General features: G+C 38.2%; 1 long non-coding RNA gene across 1 annotated transcript; it reads right to left on the reverse strand.

Annotated features, from left to right (window-relative positions):
- Positions 1-6,422: 6,422 nt before the first annotated feature.
- LOC141374383 (uncharacterized) lies at positions 6,423-8,563 on the reverse strand. The gene is made up of 3 exons (XR_012381210.1): positions 8,377-8,563; positions 7,003-7,213; positions 6,423-6,708 (listed from the first exon to the last, which is right to left on the reverse strand). It is a non-coding gene; the product is annotated as an uncharacterized lncRNA (long non-coding RNA).
- Positions 8,564-9,283: the final 720 nt, after the last annotated feature.

The following is a 9,283-nucleotide window of genomic DNA, read 5'->3' on the forward strand; positions in this document are numbered from 1 at the left end:
ATACCACACATAGTAGATAATAATGTTTTCACTTTATGAATAAAGTCTTAAAGTTACTATGTTTAAACAGTCTGTTCACCAGATCTGTTATTATTATTATTTTTCATCTTGCAATGAAGAAAGGAAAGTAGTGTTCAGGAAAGGTGCCTAGGGCTACCTCCACACCAGACTGAGATCCGAGGATGAAGTCTTATAAGGGAGTTGGTCTTATTTTTTGTTTCTGCTCTATCTATATGTTAATAAGCTCACCATCTTTTGTTACAAACTCTTCAAATGCACTAGCTCAGACTAGGACCCTTGTTGGATAGTAGCCTGTATCTATTCCCTGTCATAATTAAGATCAAGACCTGAAGTGCCTGTTGGGATGAAACCCAACACTTCTTAAATCAGATAGTTTTCAGTCGGCCGAAAGGAATGAGGAAGGCACAGCAGCTGCTCTGAGAATCCACTCATCCGTCCCAGAACTGTAGATATAGAAGGGACCTCCAACGGCCGTGCTGAAGAAATTGTCTTAGGAATTGCACCTCGGTGTAGTTTTTGCTGAGTGTCAAATTTTTCCTATTTCCTTCTCATCCATTTTACTTCTCTGTATAAGTGGTGCTGACAGGAAACACATGAACCTCGGACACGTGAGGAAAGAGAGTTTCCCAAAAGAGAAAGAGATGACCTCAATAGAAGTGCAGACCACATACATTTCAACAAAGTGTAGGAGAGCAGAATCAATAATTATGCCATGCACCAAAGGTGCAAAACCTGGAGGATCTCCCTTTAATGGTTTCTATAAGCTCCGGTATCCAAGGTCATTACTGACATTAGGCGATTTGGTATGGGTGAAGCTGAAAGAATAGCCCATGTCACAGTATTCTCCTGTTTTCTGTCCCTTCCTGGTAATATTTGTCTGGTTTATGAGCAACCCCTTTACTTCCTTCTGGTAACCCCTCAGTGAAAATTGTTTCTTTGAGAGTTTCAAAATTCAGATAGGGTCCGAAGAGCAAGCTCTGTAGTTTATCTTACCTAACAAAATTGCCAGCGAGAGAGAAGTGCAAACTTTTCTTCACATAGCTCTCCCATTTGGATTATAAAATCTTTGCTGAGGGGGTGATGAATGTGATAGAAAACACATAACTTGTTTCAGATGTAAAGAATGCTGACAGCCTCAAAAACATTGCTTTACCTGATTTTCTTGGCAAATTCAATTTGTAAGAAAAGCTGGGAGTAGAAAATATCCAGGTGTCATTTGGGGGGGTCACATTCCTAAGCACAGCCATATTGATTATGCAGTTATACTCATTGCAGACCTCTGATCAGCTGTATCACCAAAGCCTCAGCTGGATATAAATCCCCCAGTTTGTGTGGCAGTGGTACTAAGAAGTTGCATAAAAGGAAGAGACATTTGTTTCTTTGCTGATTACTTGTGAGTAAATGTTGCAAGGAGGAGGGAGTTTTAACAGATTCGGTTTGGGGCTCTGGCACCTTGAGCGGTTGGTCACTGGTAAGTGGCTAAGTTTCTTTGAGCCTCCATTTCTGTGTCAACAAAATGCACATGAAATCTACTTTATGAGAATATTGTGATACTTAATCACAAAACAAGTGTCAAACAGTTAGCCCATTACTCAGTATGTGGTACATGGGTATCTATTGCTACAATTTCATAAACCCTTTCCTACACATCACTAAATAATACCCTCCGACACTAAAAGTACATGTGAAGTTCTTTTATGTAGAGAAGCTCACAACTCTTTGTATAATTAATCTTATCTTTCCAAGGATCACGTAAACTTGACCTTCTCATGTTTCTATCAGTCATTAGTTTTTTTAATCTTTTGCCAGACAAATACGTGAACAATGTACCACCACAGTCATTCATTTCTTCAACAAATATTTATTGAGCACACACCAGGGAGCATGTGCTAGTACCAGGAACTGTTCAAAGCAGTGAGGATGCTGCAATAAGTCAACCAAACCCGTGCTTTCATAGAATTTATATTCCAGCACATGGAGGCAAGGGGAATGAAGAGAACCGCACAAGAAACAAGAAAGACATACACAGTATGCCAGATAGTGATAAGAGCCACGGGTAACAGTGAGACCGGGCAAGGGACAAGGAGTGCAGAAGCAGAGATGTCACTATTTACGTAAGATCATCATAAGAGGACTCCCTAGCAAGATGTCATTCAAGTGGAGAGGGAAAGAAAGTTTTGATTATTATAAAAGCATATTGCAAGCTACATTGGATGGCTGGAACTGAGGTGACCATTCATTCAACTTACCACACGGTCAGAAATTGGTGTGAAAAACAATCAACCATTCCCATCCTCTTGTCTGTTTCTCAGGCCCTGACCTCACTGTATGCCAACAAGCTAACACCATGCAACAAGCAGTTAGAGGATGAGAAACCTCCGTGCTTCCTGTGAGTCATGGTAGATAGAATTCCAAGTGTCTATATTTGTCTAGGGTGAATAAACTGCCTTTTCTAAATATATGCCTTACCACTTCCCATTAACCAAATTCCCAAACACATATTTCTGCTGGGAAAACAGAACACCAACCATTTTGTTCATGTAAAGAGCAGCCAATTTCTCTGTTGCTATCAGACTTAGAGGGGGCACAAAGCTTAAAAAGGAAAACTAATGTACTTGATGACAGAATAAAGATTTAAAAGACATTGACATGCTGGAATTATAACAAAATCAACAAGATAAAATTAGGAAAGATATGTATAAAGTCTAACATATAGATTTTTTGAAAAGTATTTTATTTATTTATTTCAGAAAGAGAGAGAGAGAGAGAGAGCATGAGCAGGAGGGGCAGAGGAGGAGAGAGAATCTCAAGCTGACTCCACACTGAGCACAGAGCCCTACTCAGGGCTCAATCCCAGGACGCTGAGATCATGACCTGAGCCAAAGCCAAGAGCAGGATGCTTAACCAACGGCACCACCCAGCTACCTCTGACATTTAGGCTTTAAAAAACCAGCAGCACAAGTTTAGAATTAGGGTGATCTTGATGATTATCAAGTCATCTGAAAAAAACACACAGATATTCAATTGTCTAAAAGCCTAATATATGAATTTACTTGATGATCATATTTTGCTTATACCTCAGTAATAGTACTTAGATAATATCAGAATTTATTAAGAGGGTATTTTTAGTTTGTGTTAGGCTGTGGCCTTCTTGAGGCAAAGACTCTGTTTACTCACCTTTCTAATCCAGCCCCAAGAACAATTCTTGATAAATAGTATTTTGATCCATTTACTCACTGGATCTAATACAATATTTGATTACAATAAAGTTGTATATACATGTAAAGTGAAGAATGTCTCTTTATAGGTTGCAATGCTTAGGCTATGTCTGTGGTTCTGTAGTCATATTTGAGCACCTACTGGAGTTCGTCCACTGGAGTATAATCAAAGAGAGATGAAAGGCTTTAAACTAATATCACATAAGAAATTATCAGATGAAATGGAGTGTTTCTAATCTTGGAGAAAGGAAACGGGGAAAAATGATAGCTGTGTTCAAATACCTGTAAAGTTTTCATACAGAAAAACAATTAGCTGTAGCTTCAAGAAAAAGGACCAAAATCAATGGAATAAATTATAAAAGGACAGATTTCAAATTAACTCAAATAATGCCAAATTAAGTAGTTGCTTCCAAAACAATGAGATTCCCATCACTGTGGAAGTGTTCAAGTTGAATCTGGATTAGGATCTTTCCAGAATAAGAAGCTGGAATCAAGGGGTCCAAATGTTTTTCTACAACTTTGATCTATTGATTCTAGAATTATTCTCAATTTGCAAATAGTAAAAAATATCCTTCCAAATCAATTGTATCTTAGAGAGAAGCACTGTAACTTCTCAGGCCATTTTTTTTAGATTTTTTTTTTTTTTTTCTGTGTGAACTCTTTTCTCTTGACCTAACCATACCATTCCCCTGAGCAATATTCTTGCTCAAAGTCTAATGTTGATTTTAGACAATGTTGTGGTCATCTATGTGGATTTCTAGGTAGTGTACAAGGTTAATATGTCATCCTGCTCACAATTTCCCATGATACTTGGTGTCATACTGCTATTCCCAGCATTCCAAGAGACTCAGAGTTCTGTGACTTCATGCTTCTCTACAGGTAAGTTTCTCTGTCAGAGATAATTAACTCTAATAAGGAAAACCATGTCCTTTTGGCACTTGTTAGTGTCTTACTGCTCAAGCATAGAATTATCTATCCATTTGGTCAACAAAAATTCATTAAATAACATTTATCGAGTTCAAGTGCATGTGTTCTAAGGATGTAGTGACAAATAAGACCCCCCTGCCTCCAAGAATTTCCAGTTTGTCAGGGAAACAAATATAAGCCAGATCATTGCAACACAGTGTAATATCTTCTGTAACAGTGTTTATACAAGACCCAATGCAAGCAAAAAGAAAAGAGCTGCCAACTCTGGGTAGGTTCAAAAGAATCCCATAGAGGAAATTTTAGAATGAGTCTTGAAGGATAAATCAGGGGGTTTTCAGGTAGACAAGGCCATTCTAGCAAAGAGAAGAAAGGGGTATTGTCATGGAGTAATATTGTCATAGGATTTGCATTGGGTGTTCAGAGAACAGTAAGTGCTCCATGAGTCCACTGTAAAGTGTGTATGGTAATCCGAGGAGGTACTGGACAGGTAGACAGGGCATGAATCATATGGAAGGTTGATTGAAGATAAAAAGCAAGAGACAGGCAAACTACTTCAGAGTTTTTTGCAATTCTCCAATTGCAAAAGGTCAATAAGGGAATGACCTAATGTGTCAGAATTGGGGTTTGAAAGGAGCTGAGGGAATAGTAAGGAAATACGGTTAAAAGCTAAAATTCACAGGATTTATTGAATACTTACAGGTGTGTGCTAGCATGAAGTAGTGAAGGTAAATACACACAATCCTTTGCTTTCAAGAAACTGAAAGGTACTCAGTAGAAATATAGGCTTCAATAATCAGAGAGTCCTCCATTCAAATCTCTGTTTTCCTACTTGGAAACTCTGTATTTCACTTTCTTAATCTGTTGCTTTGAGAACCATTGTTCACTTTTCTGCATCTGGAAAATCAAGGAACACTGTCCTGGTCGCCTGCCCAATGGAATCTTTCTCTCAAGACCCTCTGACTTCGAAGAAGAAGTAATTCCTAGAGGTTGATATAAAACTTAACTGAGGGGATGGAGGAAGTACATGACACAAAGTAAGTGCTCAGTAAAACACACACAAAAGATTAGCATCCTTTGTTTTTAAAAATGAGCATGAGCATGTCTGAATACATAATGGTGTATGTTTGTTTCTTTTACTATATTGGTCCCATCAAAATAATTACTTTTTTAAATTTAAGGATATGCCCCAGAACACTGAGTTTGGGACATTTCAAATTGTTTTTTAGACTAATTTATTGGCATTCTCTGGAAAAAAAATGAGAAAGAAAAAAACTCATGAAAAGAAACAAAGAAGGATAAATGCTGTTAAAATACGGGCATATTTGATTTCTAAAACATAGGATTACTGTATTTATATTTCAATAAATTATAAAGTGTTTCTCATAAGCTTCTCTTCCTATTTTGTATATTCCCTCTTTTCTTTTATAGTCATGAGGTCTTGTTTCTTCAGATGGATCTTACCAAAGTGGGTATATTAATTAGTGAAGAATTTGCATAAACTTTTCTCAGACCAATTCCTCAAAGAATTTACAGTCGTTTGGAAGAAACATTGGTTAAAACTAATCACACAGAAAAATTTCACTTCATTCTATAAGTAGAGATAAAGTGATTCTTAAAATAAATTTTTTAAATATTACTTCAATAGTTATGATCTATTTTTGGCCACTATGCTCATCAACAATTTCTCCCGGGATACTTTTGAATCAACACCATCACATCACCTGATTTAGCATCCATGAATGCAAAAGGAATAGAAAAAGAGACACATACAATTGCCAAACTCTTGGCATTTGGTCCTTCTGATTTTAAGTTGTTGTATTGGTAGAAGGATCTAAGTACATGTCCAAATACTCATTCATATCAATGGTGAGGAAAACATATCTGCATTATCAACTTCCATCCTATTGCTTAGTCCCAATCAAATAAATAGATTCAAATTCAGAAAAATAAGTTTCTCTAGTGCCATCTTTTGTTCAAATGGCAGAGATATTGAAGTAAATTCCCTTAAAAAAAAAGTCAGAAACAACAGCAGAAAGGAAGAAATATTACTTTTGTTAGTTTCAAATGAAAGAGCTCAGAATGTTTGCTTATGCTGGGTGAAACATACCCAAACGTTACCTTCACTGATTAGAAGCTTAAGTCTGTATATAAAGATCTCCCCAACTGCAAATTTGTCCCAGGAGCTGAAGCAGAGAGATTTAAAAGTCTACTTATATTTTTTAAAGATTTTATTTATATATTGGAGAGATACAGAGAGAGAACTAGAGAGTACAAGTGAGGGAGAAGGAGAAGCAGGCCCCGTACAGAGCAGGGGAGCCCAATCCGATGCGGGGCTCGATCCCAGGACCCTGGGATCATAACCTGAGCTGAAGGCAGACGCTTAACGACTGAGCCACCCAGGCACCCCTCTACTTATTTTTTAAATGATTTTCACCAGATGCTTTACACCTCTATTTGGTGCCTGGTGCCTGGGAACTCCATAGAAGGCAGGTTAGCTGTGTTCACATATACTGCTCTCCATGGGTTCGAAGCATAATCCAACCTGTGATTAATGGAAAGGCAAAACATTTGCAATGTGCAATCTGACAAACTGATGCTCACAGCAATGACTACTGCATTGAGAACTCGCCCTACTAAAGGCAACTTCCCCTCTCTCTCTTTTTTTTTTTTTGGCAACTTCCCCTCTCTTAATAATTTTCTCCTTCGTGAAATTATTCTCTCTATATTGAAATAAGAATCTAATACATCCCAGTGATAACCGAATTTGAACATAATGTGAGATTGGCTCTGTCCTCTGCCTAGATGGTTCTTTAACCTGGCAGGTACAAATTCTTACCTTGTGACGGTGGAGGAGAAGTAGGAGGGCCAGCTGGGTTGTGACATGGCCAGCAATTTGGTCTGGAAGCATGGAGGAGGAGTCAGTCCCCGCCTGTCCACGTTGAATCACTCTGGGGTAAGGCCAACAGGCTGATGAACTGGGGCCACCAGCTACCTCATTACTGCTGCCCTGGGAAGTCACAGTAAGCCACAAGACCCAGAGTATCCAGCTGTATTTAAGTGCAAGTGGATAAATCCATCAGGTGAAATCAACTATAGCCCAGACTGGAATAGAATTGAAGTGGGGAGTGGACCATGCCATAAGGTGTCCCACATTTTACTTGGTTGATCAATGAAGATTTTAGATTCCCTTCATGGTGGTATGGGGAGATTAGGGAGGCCCACTAATTGGTGATAATATCTGTTGTTTGTTTTTTGGAAACACAATAATATATGCTTGGATCATATAATCTGAGCTGCTTCCAAAGACGGCCTCCTACGATTCTTTTTCAACCCTCCTGGAATTACTTGACATTATTCCATTAAGTTATAATGAAAAATGTTGTACTATCTTATAAATATTTAAGTACATTTATTATAGGGGTGCTCTTGAAGATATTTAGCATATCACAAGGAGTTTTATATATAGATGCCTCTCAGATTTAACGTGCAAAAAATCACCTGGGGACATTGTAAAAGGCACATTCTGATTTAGTAAGTCTGAGTAGGATCCATGATTCTAGATTTATAGCAAATTCCCAGTGATAATGATATTGCTGGTCTTTGGACCACACTTTGTACAGAAAGCTAGGTCAATGTCCCATGGTAGAGATTATTCACAGAAAATCTGCAATTGCTGGCAATTTTTTTTTTCATTATGTAGTACTGTGAATTGCACTGGGTTGGACCATATGAAATTACCAATGTTCAATCATTTTTTAACATACATCATTACAATTTCTTGTAATAATAGATATGGTATAGCAATGGTATACTATAATCAGATTTTTCTTTTTTTAAGATTTTATTTATTTATTTGAGAGAGAGAGAATGCACAAGTTGGGGGGGGGCAAAAGGAAGAGGGAGAAGCAAACTTCCCTCTGAGCAGGTAGCCCAACAGGGTGCTCAATCCCAGGACCCTGAGATCATGACCTGAGCTGAAGGCCAACGCCTAACCGACTGAGCCACCCAGGCACCCCTTCAGATTTTTTTCTTTGAGTTGAGAGCCAGGAAGCTTGTAAACAAAATTGTGCCCCACTCCCATAAGTGTACAGAACCATTTACAAGGAACATATTTTAGGCACTAACTTCCCCCTTTTGTAAATAAGGAATCTTTAAGTTGTAAGAAACAAAAACCTAAATTGACTGGCTTAAGAAAAAAAAGTAGACTTACATAATGAGGAATTCCAGGTTTAGACATTTTCCTACAGTGTGGGTGGGTACAGGAACTCAAATAATGACATCAGGCCTCTGTTTATTCATTCTCTCTCTCAGTTGTTTGCTTCTGTGATGATTTTATTCTTAGACAGATTCTGTCTCCACACAAATGACTCCGTGTAACTCCAGGATGACAGCCTATCTTCTTAGCAACTCCAACACAAAAAGAATTTTGCCCTCCAAGAACTGAATTTCATTGGATTGTTTTGGCCAGAAGAATGGAAAGCTCTGATTAGCTAACCCAGGCTCTCATGCCCTATCTGGACCTGGGTCAACTCTGTCAAACCCACATTGGCTGAGAGTTAGTTAGGGACTATTCTTCAAGAGAAAATTGAGTGACTATTACCAGAAAAAGGAAGAACATTGAAAATCCTTCCTTATAATGCCTTTCCTTTTGAGAAGATTATCCATCCCCCACCCCACCGTTGTCAGCATTGGCTTGTGACTTGCTTTGGCAAATGACCTATGAGCGGAAGTGATATGTGTCTTTTCTAAGTGCAATTTTTAAGAACCTGGGTGTGTTCTGCTGTGCTCTCTCATCCCACTGCAGGGTTCCAGAAAAGAGCAGCTCCATCCATGTGGGTCCTGGCATAAGAACATGTAATGTGAGCAAGAAATAAGCCTTTGTTGTTGTAAGCCACTGAACACTGGGTTGAACACAAAGTCATTTTTACCCTAAACTGACTGATAAAATAGGCAAAACAACAGATGTTCACAATAACTACTCATCTCATTCCAACATGCATGTTGATTCTTCTTTTCAAACATAAATTTAAAAAATATCCATACCAAATTTAATGCACATATTAAACATTCCTCTAAAATCCACTCAATTCCTCCCCAAGGAAAGAGATAATAAAATC

The sequence above is a fragment of the Callorhinus ursinus genome, unplaced genomic scaffold (assembly GCF_003265705.2).
Source record: "Callorhinus ursinus isolate GAN/ISIS: 27379988/994484 unplaced genomic scaffold, GSC_fseal_2.0 scaffold17, whole genome shotgun sequence".
NCBI classification, from domain to species: domain Eukaryota; kingdom Metazoa; phylum Chordata; class Mammalia; order Carnivora; family Otariidae; genus Callorhinus; species Callorhinus ursinus.